Source organism: Passer montanus, unplaced genomic scaffold, assembly GCF_014805655.1.
Source record: "Passer montanus isolate IOZ18808 unplaced genomic scaffold, ASM1480565v1 scaffold106, whole genome shotgun sequence".
NCBI lineage: Eukaryota > Metazoa > Chordata > Aves > Passeriformes > Passeridae > Passer > Passer montanus.
Window position 1 is genome coordinate 1,455,280 of NW_024357170.1, and position 18,770 is coordinate 1,474,049.

The window sequence follows — 18,770 nt, forward strand, 5'->3', positions numbered from 1 at the left end:
GGCAAATGTGCTCCAGAGCAAGCTCTGAACTCCTGAAATGGTATGTTTGTGAATATATTGCCAAGGGAGGTTCATGTCATCTCCCCTAATTCATGCTTTTTAACAACCACCTCAACTCTCAATTGCTCGCAACAGAAATAAATGACAGCTGGTTTTATGAGTACTCTCTCAGCAATGAGGAACACAATAATATATATTTTCACAGCAGTAGAATTTCCCACAGAATAATAATTGAATGGCTGAGTTAGTTTTGCTAATATGCAATTACCAGCTTACATATGTTTCTGGGGAAATCCAGTGGTTTCAGGTGACAATCGGCCACCACTAAAACACTCTTGAAGACCTCACCAAACTTTCCAGTACATCTGGGTCCAGTCCACAATGCTCTTGTGCATGAAAAAATCCAAACTCACAGCAGAAAGAGCCCCTTAAGAGGCCCAGTGAAGCAGCTGAAGATGCTTCTGGCACAGGGATCCTGTTTCTTGATTGCCTCACTTATGCACCATGCAATCAACTGCACAGACCTTGAAAGGTTTAGAAGAGATTACAGGAAGGGATTTTTGGCAGAGGTACTGAGCAGACTGTCTCTGTGCATAGGATTGGGAGATTGCATCAACTCTCGTGTAAATTACAGTCTCAAACCCCAGTATTTTAATTTTACCTGCATAGATTTTTCAGTTTAGTTAACCCGTGGGGGTCTCAGAAAAGTAATTTCAGCCTCTCCATGCCTCAGTTCCCAGAGCTATGAAGGAGAAGGAAATCTTGTCTCTCCAACAAAAGTGTGGTGAAGGTGACCTGCAGTGAGTGGAGAGCCAAATCTGCCATGTTCCACCCATCTGGGTGCAAACTAGGGTACTTCTGGCTCTGGGGCTGATGTGTGACCTTGGGCCATTAATTTCAAGTGTGAGCCATCTAATAAATGCCCTAAATGTAGGTGTCTACACCTAATGAACTTCTGCAAGGTTTAAGGGAGTTTTTAAAGGCTGATCCAGCTGTCCACACAGAGAAATGTGCTGACATTCAGGGTGCCCCAAGGTATCGCACCTGAGCTCCCACGTTCTGGTAGGCAAAGGATTCCTGCAAGTTCTGTGTCGTGTCTGTGAGATCCATGTGGATATCAGAGCTATCTTAAGGCATCTCCACTGGCACTGGACACCTATCCATGTACAGGCATCTGAATTGAGTCCTCTTTGCTTCTAGACCCACCTTTTTCCAGCCTTGCCTACTTACTTATCAGTTCTTTGAGATAAGAACCTTCTCTCATGATGTGCTTTTATGACCAAGCATTAGTCTTGGTCGTGGGAGCCTGAAACATCCCTGTCTCCAAATATGCCTTCTCTAGTAGCTACTAGGCCTAGAGAACTCAAAAACTTTCAGCTTTCATCTCAAAATCTGCTGTCTTTTCAGCATGTCTTGAATCAGTGTTATTTCAAAATTGCACTGTGACTGTCAAGGAGAAGGGACTTAATGCTGATCCCAAGCATCATCCAAAAACCTCCCAGAAATGAGCTTAAAATTATGTACTGATCAATTGGCTAATAGAAACCTCTTCCAAAAATAAAAACAAAAAGCCAACCAAACAAAAAATGAAACCTTAGGTATCATGGTAGCAACAAGGTTTTTATGCCAAGATGTTGGCATAAAAGGAGTGAGAAGTCAAAAGAAAGAGAAGGTGATGAGCCTTCATTTAGACATCCAAGGGATGCCGGGAATATTGTTCTAGTCCTAGAGCTCTACAAAGAACACAGAACAAACTTGATTGTCCAATAGAAGCAGCCTGTGGATCTCCAAACCCAGATCTCATGGCATTTCCAATATGCTGGAGCCACAGGTAGAGCACAGATTGAATTCCTGCTATAGTTAGTACAGTATCCACATAATGAGGGTACAGTGCTATGAATGCTGTCTCTTGTTTTCCCATCTAATCAAGGGAATACAGAATCTCCAAGTACCTGTCTCTTGGTAATACTTGAATGTTTCAGTGCTTCTGAGAACTTTCCTCTTCCATTTCACTCCCACACAAACCCACCAACAGCACTGAGTTGAGAAATTAATTCTGACCAGCTGTTCCTCTTGCAGGGAAAGCACATAATAGAACTTGCCACTGAACATCTACTGCCATTGGAGAAGGGCTTATTTTTCCTTTTTTTTCTTTTTTCCCCTCTAATTTCTGATATTCCTCCACTATGTGCACTCAGCTGATCAAACATGCCAGTCATAACAGATGCTGCTTCAGAAGCTGAAGAGAGACATTAAATGGTGCACAAATGTTGTGCAGGCCACCTGCAAATGTCTGAGGTTCACACTGTAGGAAAGAAGATGATCTTGTAATTGTAATGCTGCTGCTGAAAGAAAATAATGTTTATTCTGTTTTTAATATCAGATGTTCTGATTTACCACATCAACATCTGTTAGCCTCATGGGGATTCTGGAAGTCTAGGACAACTCTTCCTTTTTTTTGTTTGCCTGGCAGATACCCATATCATCCTCCCCCTGCAAAGATGTGTCCACCAAAATCAACTTACCTGGATCTCTCTGGGATGGTACTGTGCTTTCATCCCCTTCTGTTCCTGCCCTACACCTGGAGAAACCTCCCTGCAGAAATTAGTGTGGCTCCTTTTTATCATCAAACCTTTCCCCCGAATTATGCCTCCTATTCGCTGGTGGTCAACCAGACCATGTATCCCCAACTCTTTCCAGGTCACCTTTTATTGCCATTATGTCTGCCTTTCTCCTGCCTTTCTCCTGCCCATGACTGCAAAGCACTGGATCGTGTCTAACATGCAGATTGCAGGCTCTGCAGAGTCTGATTCCCTGATAGTGCACTGATAGTGCAGTGACTATCAATTTATGGCAGCAATAAAAACCAAGGATGCAAAATCCTCTTTCCTCCTCTAATGATCTGCTCCCAGTGATCTGGAAGCCAAATAGAGCAGATATTTATAGGAGACAGAAAATGAGCAGTTCGACTTTCCAACTTCCAATGGTGGATTTTGGAGCCAATAGGCAGCACAGAGTGTTCTGATCTCTGTCCTCTAAAGCAATTACTGTGTGGAGAGCAGCAGACACCTTCTGAAATTGCCTTATATTTACAATACCTAAAAAGATTCAGTTTTGTCATGGTCCATCCTGAACCTCTATCTTTGTGGAAAATATAAAATTTCACCTTGAGTTAAAGTAACTCATGACAAAAGACAGTGACATGAAATCCTTACTGAGGCAACAAACTTCTCCACACAGAAAAAAAATGGCAATATCTCTACTGGGCAGGACTTTGGCTGGATTTTATATATTGCGCTCAAATTGATGAACAATGTTCAAGGCTCAGATGGGGCTCTGAGCAACCTGGGCTAGTGGAATGTGTCCCTGCCCAAGGTAGGGGGTTGGAACTGGATGATCTCTAAGGTCCCTTTCAACCCAAACAATTTTGTGATTCTCTGAAAACAGCTTGGGTGATTAACTGGAGAAAAACTGTCATTCCCCCTCCATTTATTGCAGAAAAAGAATGTGGTTGGTACTGCTCCAGTTCAGATTCCTTGGGCTGTGGTTAATCAGTAAATAATAGAAGGGCCATACACAGTCAAACAGCTGCAGAGCTGCACCATAAAAGTGACATGACTCCTTTGCAAATTCCCAAGGCATTATGAGGTTTAATTACTGTTTTATTCTTAGGGAACCTTACAGAAAGGCAATCTGTTCATGACAAGAACTGTAAATATCATCGCTGCTGCTGGCAAGTACAGTCCTGGTAAAGGTGGGAACAAATGAGCCAGAGTAACACTCAGGAATTTCCTCTCCTCCTTCTTTCCATTCCCCTGCAACTGCATGAAGTTGTAGGGAAAGTTAACCTGGCCTACAGGCACTGGTCTTGTCATAATTCCAGGCAACAGGCCAAATTCTGAGGGATGATGTGGGCTAGCTCAAGGTACATCGGTAGACTTCATCCTTCCTTTTCATTTTGAGCACTCTGAGAAGTTTGGAACTGATCCATTTGGGATTGTACATGCTGCTTTGGTTTGTGGGTTAGTCCTTCTTGCCCTACAGTGCTTTGAGACACAATCTTCTACACACCAGTGTGGGAAAAACACAGTGGTAGAGGATTCTCCTAGCTTGAAGGCAACAAACCACCCCTCTAAGAGGAAAACACTGATATCTGCCACAGGAGACATGATGGAGTACAGAGCAGGCACTGACCTTGGAAAGAATGCCTGGTTCTGAGTATGCAGGTCACACACTCATGTCTTATCTGTTAAAAAAATGGAGGGTGTACAATTTGTCTTCATCTGTTTTACACCAGATGAAGGAAACCTTTTAATGACTTTCTGTCAGGAGGAGATTTAGACAATTAGAATATAATATAATGACACTGTAGCTAGCAAGGGCTAAACTAATGATATAAAGAAAGCAGGCAGAAGAAAAAGGGGCCTCCTTTTGCAAAAGAATGTCTACATGGCTCATGGGCTTCTTTAAGACCACAGAGAATATTATCAGAATATCGTGTAGATCCCAAGCAAGTATTCATTCTCTCTGAGCTACCTGGAAATCAGCTATAGATGCCAGGGCTCAGCTGTGGACTAGGGACATATGCCAGTTATTTTATTACCTGATTTTGGGGTTTTTTTGCATGTAGCCATGAGTCTTTAGTCATGTCTCAGGCATCACAGTCTCTTCTTCTATACTTGGGAACATTTAATAGCTGCAAGAAATCTGTTCTAAAAGTTGATTTAGCAATAGAATCATAGACTCTCTTGGATTCCAGGATCATTGGGTCCAACTCCTGGCCCTGTACAAACACCCCAACAATCCCACCCTGTGCCTGAGAGCATTGTTCAAATGCTCCTAGAGCTCTGGGAGCCTTGGAGCCCTGACCATTCCCTGGGGAGCCTGTTTAGTGCCCCATGACCCTGTGGGGGAAGAACCTTTCCCTGATATCCAACCTAATACTCCCTTGACACATCTCCAGCCATTCCCTGGGTCCTGTCCCTGGTCACACAGAGCAGAGATCAGGGCCTCTCCTGAGGAGCTGCAGAACTGCTGTGAGATGTCACTCAGGGTTCCCTGCAGCTGGACTATTGTGCTAAATTAAAGATTTTTTTTTCACTGTGGGTCATGAGAGGGAATGCTTGAGAAATGTTGGCACTATTTGTACCAAAATGGTCCAACTCACACATCCCCTGGACAGGACTGTCAAGTGTCAATCATAGAATAGCCTGGGTTGGAAGGCAGCCTAAAGATCATCCCATTCCAACACTCCTGCCATTGGCAGAGACACCTTCCACTAGATCAGGTCTTTTCCAAAGAGAGGCCCTAAAGATGCTTAAGCCCAAGATGATGCATCTTAAAGGAATGCATTCACTGCCAAATATGATGTTCTGATTTAAATGCCATCCTCAAAGGAATTTCACCCTCTTCTGCCATCACTTCTTCCATGGTCTTTGTTCATACAGAGATTTTTATGACCTTAAACTTTTCCTCCGCAGCTGTCTAGTCCCCAGATATACAGCATTTCAATTGGCTTCTTCTGAAGCCTTTCAAATTTGCCTGCTCCTCCATCAAAATGCAGTGACCAGTCACCAAACCCCATTTTCCAATAAAGAACACCCAAGGGGGAAAAAACCTTCAATCACTTCTGACACTTCTCACCTTTTTGGTTTTTACATATAGTACTCCTCTCCACAGTGTTAACTCCCTTAAAAATGTAGTAAAATGCTGAGAGTTTTGAGTAGTGTAAGTTTGCATCATATTTATCTCAGAAATGAAGAGTTTGAGAATATTATTAGTAATCTTAGTGAAAAATTGTAATTAAAAAACCAAACCAAACCAAAACAACAACAAAAAAACAACAGAAAACCAAAACCAAATCACTAAACAACCCCGTGGGATTTACTTAGTCACTGCCTTGTACTTTGTGCAAAATAAAAAAATTGTGCTGAGTAAATTAAACGTTAAATGCTGGGAGATCAGCCCTGGCAGGAGGATATGCTCCTTTTGCAAGGGCTGAAAGGAGGATGCTCCGGGACAGCTGTCACCTGAATCTGACAGGGAGGTGATAGCAACCAGGCTTTGAGATGGACTGGCAGAGTCCTGTGCCCACACAGACCTGCAGAAAAAGGGTGGTAAGGCTGGAGCCTAGGCAGGTGTGGTGGCATGATTGTAACCTGCCAGACTTGCAGCATCCTACCTCTTTTGACTACTGCAATTAATTAATTAGTTGAGCAAGACTAGGTCTATGCAACATACGCTTTTCTCTCTTTTTTTTAAACCTGGTTTACTTTCTCATTGTTTTTTGTTTGATTTCTCGTCTTTCAGATTAACAGAGAATTGTCACTGACATCTCTGACCTCTGCTGAATTTCCATTTCCCTCAGGTGAGCAAACTACAAGGCCAAATCTATAAACAGAAAGCATTATGTAATTTATTAAGAGTGGAATTGAGTATCATCAGGAACTGTTACAGTTAGGATGGATCCTAAGCTAGGGTTTTGGTTTTTTTTTCCACCACTAGAGGCCTGTAATGTGCTGCACGTTTAGAAAACTCCACATTATATCAGTGGCACAAGAGTACAATAAGAGTACAATAAGTACAAATCTGCACCATGATTGTAAATAAGTTTCTAGTATTCAATTTCAGCTTCTGAAGACAACTTTCTGCCAATGGCAGAATAAGTTCAAATAAGCAACTTTTCAGCAGTTTAATAAGGGAAAACACTTAATAAGCAAAACATTTTATATTTATGAATATGAGCAATTTTATTCAGCTCTCTTTAAAACATCTCCTGTGTAATATTGCTTAGGTTGGGATTTACTGAACAGACACTCAGCCAGCTGGTTTCAAGTTAGGAATAAATAGAAATTTAGGAATAAAAATTCACATCTAGTGTGTTTGTGCATTTGTTTTGATAGTATAGCATATCTGACATCTTCACTGGTGTTGGTGATCTGGAAAAAGCACCTGACCTATGCATGAAGGATTAATGCTATCAGATAAATTCTTTTTCATTCAAAAGTAGTCATAAAAGATGAGTATTTCCAAAACAATAGTGCTGTTTATATTGTGTTGGGGGGGTTGTTTTGGTTTGGTTAGTTTTCATGTTGATTTGGCCACCTGATCACTCTGCTTTGCTCTGATAGGCAAATTTTCTGCTCATACAGAGACAACTTTTCTGTGGATTTCAGAGTAACCCCTGAGATCTGTCTGTAAGTGAATTTCTGTGGGTAAAAACAAGCTGAGCATTCAGACTGGTAGTTTTCTACTCCTGACATCCCCCAGTCCAGCTCTAATAATTACTCTCTTACAAGCTGGCCATTGGTCCAAGGGCAGAGGCACTGACATTTCACAATATTCATTTCAGAGCTGCTGCTTCATCCTGAAGAGAACATCTCTTCACAAGTCACCACACAACTCTCACTGGAGATGTTTGCAGAGGAAGGCAAGAGATGGCAGCAGAAATTGCTTCCTGGGATAAGATTCATCTCACCTAAGTTTACCCACCTGAAAGTTGGATGTCTTCAGCAACGCTACAGACTCTGGAGACAAACCAGTGTTATTGGGAGGTGAGTCACTGTGCCTGTCAGCTCTGCCATGAATCACCAGTTAGCAGTGCTTTGGTTTTGTACTGACAAAATAAAGCACCCAGCAGAGCCCAGACAATTAACTGAGACTTTATGCCTGAGTGTCATTGTTCAAATAAGGGGAAATATCCCTTTTGCTGCCCCCAGTGCTGGGTATCGATGGCAGTACTGGCAGTATGCAGCTGAGAAGCTCTTGGCTGAGGGCTCTGTGAGGTAATTTCTCTGTGTGGGACATCAGGCAAGCGAAGTTGAGTGTAAAGACCTGGAGATGCTTTGATTTGCTGGTGCTGCCTCCCCCAGTACTGAGTGCTAAGTGACTACATAAAACATGAGGCAGTCAGACTTACCCAGAACCCGGTGGCCAGTCCTCTGCCAGCCACTGATGGCACAGGGCTGTGACATCCCCACAGGAGGTGCTGTGCTTTCCTGCCCTGACCTTCCCATGCACTGCCTCTGTCCTTTCCTGAGCCCACATCCGGGGTCACTGCAGAGCCTGAGCGCAGTAAGGCAGTGAAGAAGCGAGGGGAGGAGGCATTTTGGAGGTGGAAGCGCTTCCCTTGCCACCCAAGCTGGAGCCTGGAGGTGACTCATCCTCCTCTGCACCCGCTTGCAGCACAGCTCCTTCATGCGCTGTTCTTCCCTTCCTTCCCCTTCCTCTCCCTCCCTGTAGAGGTGATCCAAAAAGTCCTTCTTTTCCCAGAAACTGAGCCTTTTTTTACTTGGTCACTGGTGTATCCAGCCCTGGTTTTATGCATTGCTTCAGGCACTGCACGAGTTACTGCAGAACAGGGCAGCAAATCTGACACACTTGGTGGAATAAGCATTCCAAGTCACGGGCTCAGCAGATATAAACTGATGTGGCTCCAGAGAAAATATGACCCTCAGTCTTCCCTTGTCTTTTGGAACAGCAAATGCAAAGTGTCCCTGGTGAAGACTTGGAAAGCGGACTGGTTTAAACTGGGCACAGCTTTGCTGATTTTTAAAACTGAGCTGCTTCTAATTCCCACCAGCATGGGAATGTTTGATAACAGCCTTATTGTGCGCTTCAGCGCCCAGCAAAGTCCATCTTCCCACACACAGCAAGGAGGTGTCTGCTAAAATTAAACGTCATTCTCGCTGGCATTGTAATACGCTGAATTTTCGTGCTGAAATGTGGCATGTGGAAGAGCTGATAAACAAATTCTCGGAGCTGAGCCTTCAAACAGGGGAAGGCAGTAAAGCAGAATTATGCTGCCTCTCCCCTGCTGTAGAATTGGGGCTGTAACTCTCTGGAACAGAGACCATCCAAGCCTCGGTGTCCCTGGCACACTCATCCGAACAAAGCAGAAGTGCCAGAGGACTCGGTGACCCTGGGAAGCTGATCAGCTTCTCCCCCCAGGAAACTCTCACCATGGGAAGCCAGAATTCCCTTCCTGGGGTTGTTAAAGGATACACACACCCCTGGAGTCATCAGGGAAGGTTTCCCTCCTCTTTCTCAAGGCTACATCAGAAGGCTTATGCAAACATTTCAAAAAACTACATGGGAAGCACAGAAGCATCCATCTCATCCTAAAACAAGTCCTTCAGCCTGGCTGAAGCTGCCCTTGAGGCAAACAGCTTAGCTTTGCACACAGAGGCAGGCTCCCTCAGCTGCGCTGAGCAGGTGTGGTTGGTCTGATGTCAGGAGACACCAGCTGAGGTCAGGTCAGGCCTTTCTCCTTGGCCCCCTATGTTTCACAGGACACCAGGGCTATACTGTTGCACTTGAAGCAGTCACTCAACTCCTGTATTTAATAAAAAGCAAAAATGAGCCTTCTGGCAATGGAGGTGGAACACCTCAGCGTGACTCCATTGCAAATTGTTCTGCTCCTCAAAAAGTATGGGGAACCATCAGAAAAAAAGCGAGGTAATAACAAACCAGCAACCAGGGCCGGGGATAAGAAACACCACCCAAATTTCATTTTCAGCACCAGCTCTCCAATGAGCAGCTTGCTGCTCCAATGAGCTGCAAAGTCCTTACCTTCTCATGCAAGATGGTTATTCATACCAATATCCTTTAGACAAGTTCAGACCCCCACAGAAATATATACAGTATCACCTTCTCTGATCCTGTTACACCTTCTTTGAGAGGGAAGATGTTCCTCTTATCTCCCTGGAGACTGCAAACATAAGCTTTTGTGCTCTGGAGAGTTCCCCTCATTCCTCAGTCTCTTTACAACACACCAGGAATTTAACATTGAGTTTATAAGTGGCTTCTAAATTACGATTTTAACACAGATGATGAGAACACCTGCACTCACAGGATCACAAAATCCCAGGATGGGTCAGGCTGGAAGGGACAACAGTGCGTCACTGGTCCCAGCTCCCTGCTCCAGCAGGGCCATCCCAGAGCCCATGGCACAGGATTGTGCCCAGCTGGTTCTGGAATGTCCCCAGTGAGGAGACTCCACACCCTCTCTGGACAATCTGTTCAGGGCTCGGTCAGTGCCCAGGGAAGAAGTTCTGCCTCCTGTCCAGGTGGAACCTCCTGGGATCAGTCCCTGCCCATTCCTCTGCTGCCATCGCTGGGCCCCCGGAGCAGAGCCTGGGCCTGCTCGGAGCCCTCCCTGCAGACAGGGACACCCAGGGCTGAGGTGTGGGTTGGAAAGGGTCTTAAAAATCATCCAGTTCGATGCCCCTGCCATGGTCAGGGACATCTTCCACTAGCCCAGGTTGCTCAGAGCCCCATCCAGCCTGGCCTTGGACACTTCCAGGGATGGGGCAGCCACAGCTGCTGTGGCCAACCTGTGCCAGGGCCTCCCCACCCTTACAGCGAAGAACTCCTTCCCAACATCCAATCTAAACCTGCTCTCTGACACTGTGAAGCCATTGCCCCTTGTCCTGTCACTCCAGACCCTCGTCAAGAGTCTCTCTCCATCTTTTTTGGAGGCTCCCTTCAGGCACTGGAAGGCCACAATGAGGTCACCCAAAAGCCTTCTCTTCTCCAGGTTGGACATTCCCAATTCCCTCAGCCTTTCCTCCCAGCAGAGCTGCTCCATCCCTCTGATCCCCTTGGTGTCCCTGCTGTGGCCTGGCTCCAGCAGCTCCCTGTCCTTCCTGTGCTGGGCTGGATGCAGCACTGCAGGTGGAGCTGAGCAGAGCAGGGCAGAGGGGCACAATCCCATCCCTTGATCTGCTGGAGTCCATGCAATAAAACACATGGACACTGGAAAAAATGTCAAGCTTCTTTTCCCCCCCTTCATTTCAATTTCTTAACTTATGGATATAAATAAGGGACAACTCTCCTCAAGCTGATGGAAGTTCTGCTACTTACCAGCATTCTGTTCAGCACACACACTCAGATGGGGTACAGCTACTGAACACATAAAACAGAGATGCCCTGCATGCAAACACAGCTTCTGTCTTTTCTGGAAGTGGAAGCCTGCACAGGGAAGTGATGGCACTCCCATCACAGTGGCACCCTTCCTGTTCCCATCCTGGAGCAGGGTGGGAAGCAGACACTGACCTCCCACTCCCAGTATCCTGCTCCCAGCCCACACAGCAAAGTCACTGAGGCAAAAGGCTTGGATGCAGGAGAATGGGAAGGAAGGGAGAAAGTCCTTCTGGCTTTCAAAACTAAACACCAGATTTGGAGCTCATGAGCAGCTTATGCGTTTGTTTTGAGCCAGGTTCAAGGCAGGCAGGTGCTGGGCCAGCAGCCTCTGCAGTGCTGTCAACGCCTTTCACTGCTGCTCTGCAGTTCCTTAACATCTTGGCATGTGGGAACTGCTCTGCCATCCACCTCACTTGAAACCTGCTGCTCACAGCTTCGGGGAACAACCATATTCTTGGGACCCTCATTCCCTCATTTTCCCCTGTTCACAGAGAAGACAATGACTGCAAGAATAGAATGGAATAGAACAGAATAGAACAAAATATTTCAGTTGGAAGGGACCTGCAATAATTATCTAGTCCAACAGCTGAAGCACATCAGGGCTGACCAAAGGTTAAGGACGTTGTCCAAATGCCTCTCAAACCATGATGGACCTGGGGTATTGACCACCCCTTCAGGAAGCCTGGTCCAGTGTCTCACCACTCTCTTGGTAAAGAAATGCTTCCCAACGCCCAATCTAAAAAATCACACAGGGCAGGGGAATATGCTGCATTTTCTGCTACTGCAAAGACAGAGAACTGGGAAAAGGAAGGATAAATGTCCTGAGAAACCTTTCTCTGAAAAACAGACTTAGATATTTAAGCTACAGCTGCCGTTCTGCCATTGTTCATGCTGATATTTGTTGTTGTGATCAACTATTAAATTTAGGTAAGGAAACTCCCAAGCAAAGGCTGAATGAAGACCAGTAATTTCTCATCTTTCCTTTCCTTTTTTTCCTATGTGCATATTTGAGGGGAAGATGGCATAGAAATGACTGCTTTCTTTCCTTTCAACCCTTTTACTAGTTTGGGATTTCTGCCACTTGGCTAAGTTGACTTGGAATTCTTTTCTATAATAATTAGGATTTATCTGAAGCTGCTTGAGTAAGCTAGGCATGAGGATTTAGAAATGAAAGACTGGTTGTTACTGTGAAAGCTGTTATTACTTCAGTATCTGACCCTGACTGTGCTGGCCCTCAAATTCTTGTGAAAAACTATGGTAAATGACTTCCAGTTCTCATGGGTTTTGGCTATCAGTGTCTGGGAGGAGACCTGCTGCACTTACAAACTAAAATTAAGCCTGTCCCTCCTCCAAAATAATAAACCTCCCAAAATACTGGACATCAATACCTTCAGGGCCTCCCGTGCATTTGTAGAGGATGTGTGCATGCTGAGAGGGAACCCTATCAGTGGTTGCCATCTCAAATGCACAGGATATGTGGATATGAATCCTTCTGTTGCAATTCTCCACACATAGGAGGTGGCAGAATTTCCTCTAAGCAGAAATGAAAGTCCTTGCATGCCCGTACACTGATCTATCCTTCAGGATTCCTGTAAGGACTTGGAGCAGCTTATTTGTCATTTGTTAATCAAACTCAAGGGGATTTTTAATGTGAAAAAGTCCTTTGGATGAGACAGTCTAGTGCATCCAGTGAGGGTTGCTCTAAGATGCAGATTGGCAGTCAGTACAGCTGATATTTGGTTCCAGAACTTTGACCCAAAGACTGACAACATTTTTTTTTTTTAGCATTTTTTTGAATTCTATGAAAACCCAGGGGCGGAGGGCCTCGAAAATTGTTCTTTTAAAAATCTTCTACATGCTGCCACAGAGCTCAGAGCAAGAATCACCAATATTTATGACTCTAGGGTCAGCACTGCTAATTGAATTAATTGAGGCAGTGCTGATTTGCACCGTCAGAGAACATGACCCCAAAACATTGCATTTAAATTCATTTTCCCCATGTTTCCAGAGTTCTAGTGAGAGACAAACTGCCTCCCCCTCAGGAGTCATAGGGCAGGGTGGTATATAAAATAAGAGCTGTTTGATTCTCCCTGTACCATTAGGGGCAGGGAATGAGGAGAGAATATGGATAGAGTGTGTTTGTCAAGAATGAGCAGGAAGGGGATGGAGATCTGCTGATGCTGACAGTATTTCCATGATCTCCAGGTCTCCCCTGCAGCATCCCACTAATCCTACCCTACCAAGGCACCTCTTCCTCCAAATGCAGCACTTTGGGACCCTACTGTAGTTTCTCTGCCAGAGCAGAATCACACACCAGTTCTGCTGTAGCAAGCAGGGATCCTCCTTGCTGTGCATCTCTCTAGGACCCAACCCAGCAACTCTGACAGTTTGTCCCTAGAGACTGACCACTTCCTGCTGTGCTTCAGACACAGAACCTCCAGGCCATCCCACTTCTGCAGGGGATTGCTGGCTGCCCATCCCTCCTGCTCTGCATCAAACCCAGTTAATGCCAAGCACAGACCCCTGTAACCCAGGTGAACTCTGGCTCACCCTGCTGCTGCTATCTGCTTACACCTCAGCTGCCTCCTCCAAATGATGGCTGCTGACCTGGTAGTTTAAGCCTGGTCTCCCTTTACATGATTACATCATTCCTAGAAACTGCAGCTGGCTTTGTTATGGAGCAGGTTCTCTGTGCAGGTCCAAGGGCACTTTCTAGGACGCTGTGGTAATCCTCACAAATTCCCCTGTACTTCAGGTGTCATCTGATGCATTACCAGATGTCACTTGGCTTGGATGCAGAGTGCTGTGCACACCAAGGGTTTTCCAAGTTCCCATACCAATAAACCACTTGCTCATTCCCCTTGCTGGCTGTTGTTCATGAGAAGCATGAAAACTGCAAGCCACAGTTATAAGCAATTATAAGCTCCTGTCCTTATATGATTCCCATGAAAAGAGCATGGGAGAAATTCGAGTGAGAGGTGTCCCTGCTCATAGCAGCAGCACTGACAAAATTATCTTTAAGGTTCCTTCCAGCCCAAACCATTCCATGAGCTTTTTGATCTTTGGGGCAAAACCTTATGGGCACAGGAAAGTGCTGTCTCCTCCTAGGCAGAAATTGAGATGCAAGACATCTTTCCATTTTCAGGAGGAAATGGCAGTTTGTGGAGCTGGAGATATGTAATGGGCAAGGGATTTTCCACCCCTCAGTCTGAGCTCTGCTGAGAGAGGCCAACTTGAACTGCTGCCTGAATGCTGCAGAAACAAACTGGCCAAGCTGGCATCTGCTGAACTATTGGTAGTCGCACTCCCAGAATGGCCATCAGCTGCCACTTTGACAGGAATCCAGCATTGTTTGGTGGCATTTACCTTCAGGGACAGATACTTCTCTGCATCAGGGAGAGCAATTTAAGCTTTCAGAAATGTGTCTATATATTTATTGCTTTATTTATTTATTTATTTATTTAATTCAATAATTATTCCTGTCACAGCTCAGACTCTGACTCAGCTTAATTAGCATTGAAAAGGTCACCTCACAGAAAGTTAGGTAGATGAAGGACAGGAAGTCATACACCATTTCCTTCCCTTCCTTGCTCCAGAAGGGAAAGTCTAAACATCTCTATGCTTGTGCCTGACTCTGGTCCTGTGCAGGGCCAGGAGTTGGACTTGATGGTCCTTGTGGGTCCCTTCTAACTCAGGATATTCCGAGATTCTGTGAGATGACATTATATTAACTATGACTGTTCAATTTTACCTTTATCTGTAGCCAGCAAACAAACCTTCCAAAACAGTGCTTCTTCTCTTTTTCTGTGGTAATGAGATTTTAAAAAAGAGTGGAAACCACTGAATTAGCTGGGAATGCTGGCCCTCAGGCAATGTGCTCCTGGATATATCAAATTTAGTAATGTGTATTTAGTAGTATGTCGTTAAGATGATGTTGAGTTGGTTTCACTCGCATACATCACACATTTCACTGCATGACCCAACTGGATTGTTCCAGTTTTGTTTCAATAATATTTAAGGGACTAGGCCAAATTAATAGGCTAATTTTCACGCAGATCATGTCTACAAGTACAGTTTTGCCTGATATTTCTATGTCTCATCCAGCAGTTCCCGGATTCTTTATGAGATGGCAAAAGTGAGGTAACTATAATCCATTGTTATCTGTGTTTCTGCTAACAATAAAAATCATAATGGATTTGCTGTCTATAGAGCACCTGACCATCCTTCCTGGAACAAAGATGCTGTAGAAATGTTCCACCTCATTCTTCAAGGATTTAGTCCAGCATTAAAAACTAACTTCTAGCTGGCAAAATTCACTCTTAATATTCAATCTAAACCTCCTCTCTGTCAGTGTGAAGCCATTCTCCCTCGTCCTGTCATTCCAGGCCCTTGTCAATAGTCTTTTTATTTTCTGCAGGCTCCCTTTGGGTGCTGGAAGGCTGCAAGTTGTGTGGATGTTGAGAGCTGCAAAAGGACAGCAGGAGAGAATCAGACATGTAATTTTGCAGGCACAGCCTCAAGCCACTGGTTTCCACACCATGACATGATAGCTAGTGGATGCAACAGTCCTCCAGGATCTTGGCTCTGGAAAACTGGAGCTGATCCTCACTGTTTGGTCCAGCCTGCCAAGGCTCACACAGACACATTTTTCACTCCCTCCTTCCCCTAGAAACCAGGGTTTCCTAATGGCCTGAGCAACACATTGCAGTTTCTGCCTTTTGTCCCCTACAGGGACTGGTGTTAATCTGGTGGTTCTCTGCTAGTGCCTGTCCTCTGCCTTAAGGATAAACTCAATGCACATTTCAAGAATTGCTCATGCAGTACAAGTTATTCCCACAGATTCCAACACAAGAGAGGAACCACTGAGAGCAGCACAAAGCTGGTGGGAGGCAGTGCTTGGAGAAAGCCCAGGACCAGAGCAGCAGACCCAGGAAGGAGAAAGCTGCAGACAGCCCAGAGAGCAGAGCCAGATGCAGTCTGTGTGGCAGCGTCGTGCATCTCCACAGGAACTGAACGGGGTCAGTGACTGACATCTGAGACACAGCAGAGCAGTGCTTGGAAGCACAGGGTCTCTCTCCTCGGTGCTGCCTTTCCTTCACTGCCTCATCTCATGATCATGGTTACATCCAGAAGCTACCAGAAACATCTTCCCCAAAACCACTATTTTTGTACCTGTTTCCTCCAGCACTCCCCTGGATTTCAGAGAGGCTGCTGAAAAATGAAAGAAAACCACTGGAAATTATTATCCTTCATGGTCTGGGGGTGCAGTTTATCCTGTGTGTAAGCACAGCCACTTTGTACTCACAGCAATTCATGGTTCCCCTGGGGCTAAACCCCCTCTCACTGTCTGCTAAGCTGGTGCTCACCTGTAGCTTAGGATCAGATGGAGGTGTGGGGGTGGTGACACATGCTTGGAGGTAATTCCAGTCACACAAATCCAAAAGAAAATTCACAGAAGAGCCACCTGAGACAGAGCAGTCACTGCAAATGCCACCTCTCTGCCATCACAGAGCATATTCAAAGCATGGGGGTTTCCACAGGTCAGGGACACAGCAGCAAAAACAAGGCAAAGATAATCTGCTGGGTATTAGTGGACGGGTATGGGTAATAAAAGGTCAGCTAGTTCAGGAGAAGCCCCTTTGATGTTTCAAATCTGCCTGACATCTGAGATGTCTGCTGCCTTCCAGAGCTGGCAGCAGGAGCTACTGTTTTTCTCAGGCTCTTTTCTCTGTGCCTGTGGCAAGAAAAGCAAGGACATATTCAGCACTGCCTGGCTTGGAAATGCTGTTTATTGGGATGAGGGAACTCACAAGTCCTTACAGGATTACTGCTAGGGTGACATGTTGTAAAAAGAAAAGGCCTAGAGTTCATTTCCATTTCTGTTTCCACATTGCCCAGCCACCATGTCTCCTTCCTTAGGTTTGGCCTAGGCCTGGCATCCAAGAACACAGATTCGAAACAGGCTTCTATTGTCCTGCCTCCTTAGTTCTTCCACCCCACAGCAACTATCACATTCCCAGCCTTGCTAAGGGGGTGAAATGCCAGAGAGCTTTTGCTGGAGGATGCATGTGGCTTCAAATTGGAAGAGTGTACGCTTAGATTGGATGTCAGGAAGGAATTCTTCCCTGTGAGGGTAGTGAGGCCCTGGCACAATTTGCCCAGAGAAACTGTGGCTGCCCCATCCCTGGAAGTGTCCAGGACCAGGTGGGATGGGGCTTGGAGCAAGCTGGGCTAGTGGAAGGTGTCCCTGCCCATGGCAGGGTTTACAATGAGATAACCTTCAAGGTCCTGTCCAACCCAGGCCATTCTAGGATTCCATGATGATTCTCTGTGGATCATAACTGAGAAACAAAGGGTGACAGAAGCTGTCCTTCAGATGGAAGGTCATCTTTCCAGGCACTTTCCAGTCCTGCTTTTTGGACTTGCAGCACAGCTTTACTGTTGCTAAGCAAGTCAAAACTCTAGCTTCAAGAAGTCAGGGCCACAGCTAAGCCTGAAACCTGACCTGGATTTATTCTGTGAGCGTGTTTCCTATGCTCAGGATTTGACTGTGCTTGGATGTGGGGATGGCATACAGATCTGACTGCACAGTTAATCCCTCATTACAGAGGTACTTTCTGCTTTCTCAGATGGTAGGAGGGAGGGAGACAGACAGATGAAGCCCTGACATTTTGTCTGCACAGAACTAGAGACCTGGACTTCTCCAGAGAGAAAATGCTGCTGGATACTGCCAAAAAAGGGACTTTGCTGTGCTCAGGTTTCCCTGGCTTAGGTCTGTTTGGGGGTACAGAAATGGAGCTGCTGCTACAAAATGTCTCCTACCCACAGAGCTCTTGGTAACATTTTCCTCGTAGTTCCCAAGCTCCTCTGTTTCCACAGAGAACAAAAGAAAGTTCCCATTGCCTTTGCAAAACAAACACATCCTCACCTCCGCCAGCTGCATCAATCTCGAGCCTTTTGTAAAACAAATCCTTTTTGTGGAACTCCGCTTTGAGTGGAGGAAACTCCACTGGCTCGTTCCTGCAGGCAGAGCTCTCCAGGGCCGGGACTGCATCGTGGCTCGGCTCAGGTCAGGTCATTCCGTGCGCAGCACCAGCATCTGCAAAGTCATCGAGCCTTGGCTGCAGAGCGCTGTGCCGAGCCGGAGCCCAGCTCCGCAGGCACTGCGCATTCCTGCCGGCAGGAACAGGCTCCGGGAGCACGGGCAGCCTCGCCGCGACCTTGCAAAGTCCGCCGGAGAGGAGAGGGGCAGAGGAGCCCAGGCTCTCCCTGGCACAACCTGTCAGAAGGTTCATTCTAAATTCCCCTCTCGCTCTGCCCCCTTTGCCTGCTCGTCTCTGGTGGAAGACGGGAGAGGTTGCTGGATCACCTGGTCGTGCCCAGCTGTCGTCATGCCCATGACGACTGCGGTTTAATTATAGAAAGTTGTCTTGGCCCAGCTCCAGAAGCCAAGGACTCAGGTCTGCTAACCAATAATTTACTTCCCCTACAACTCAGGAGCACTAAGTCTCTGCAACTCCAAACAGCTCTAGGTTGCTCAGACTACTGGACCAGTTCTTTAGACATTATATTCTTGGTCATCTTGTTCTTTCTTTTTAAGAAACTTCACCTTCTAGGATATTTCAGGTAGAAACTTCTGAGCAGAGTCACTCACTGCAAAATAATGAGCACGCAATCCTGAAAAATGAGATGCAGTGATGTTTTATACAACCAAAAAGGAAGGGAGGAGAAGAAGGAAACACTAATCACATCTGGATGCACCACAGTGTCACTATTGCACTGGTACTTTTTTGTACTTTGTACTTTTGTACTTTGTACTTTTGTACTTTTGTACTTTGTACAAAAGC

At 45.7% G+C, this 18,770-nt stretch overlaps 1 protein-coding gene across 2 annotated transcripts in view; it reads right to left on the minus strand.

Annotated features, from left to right (window-relative positions):
- The window catches only part of LOC120507682 (elongation of very long chain fatty acids protein 4-like), a 32,322-nt gene extending 13,943 nt beyond the window's left edge, over window positions 1-18,379 (minus strand). Inside the window, exon 1 of one of the 2 annotated variants that reach the window (XM_039720628.1) lies at window positions 17,852-18,378. The gene's annotated coding sequence lies outside the window, so the exon portion shown is untranslated. Of the gene's footprint in view, window positions 1-17,851 lie in introns of both variants that reach the window. The other variant, XM_039720637.1, reaches the window with a different exon arrangement.
- Window positions 18,380-18,770: the final 391 nt, after the last annotated feature.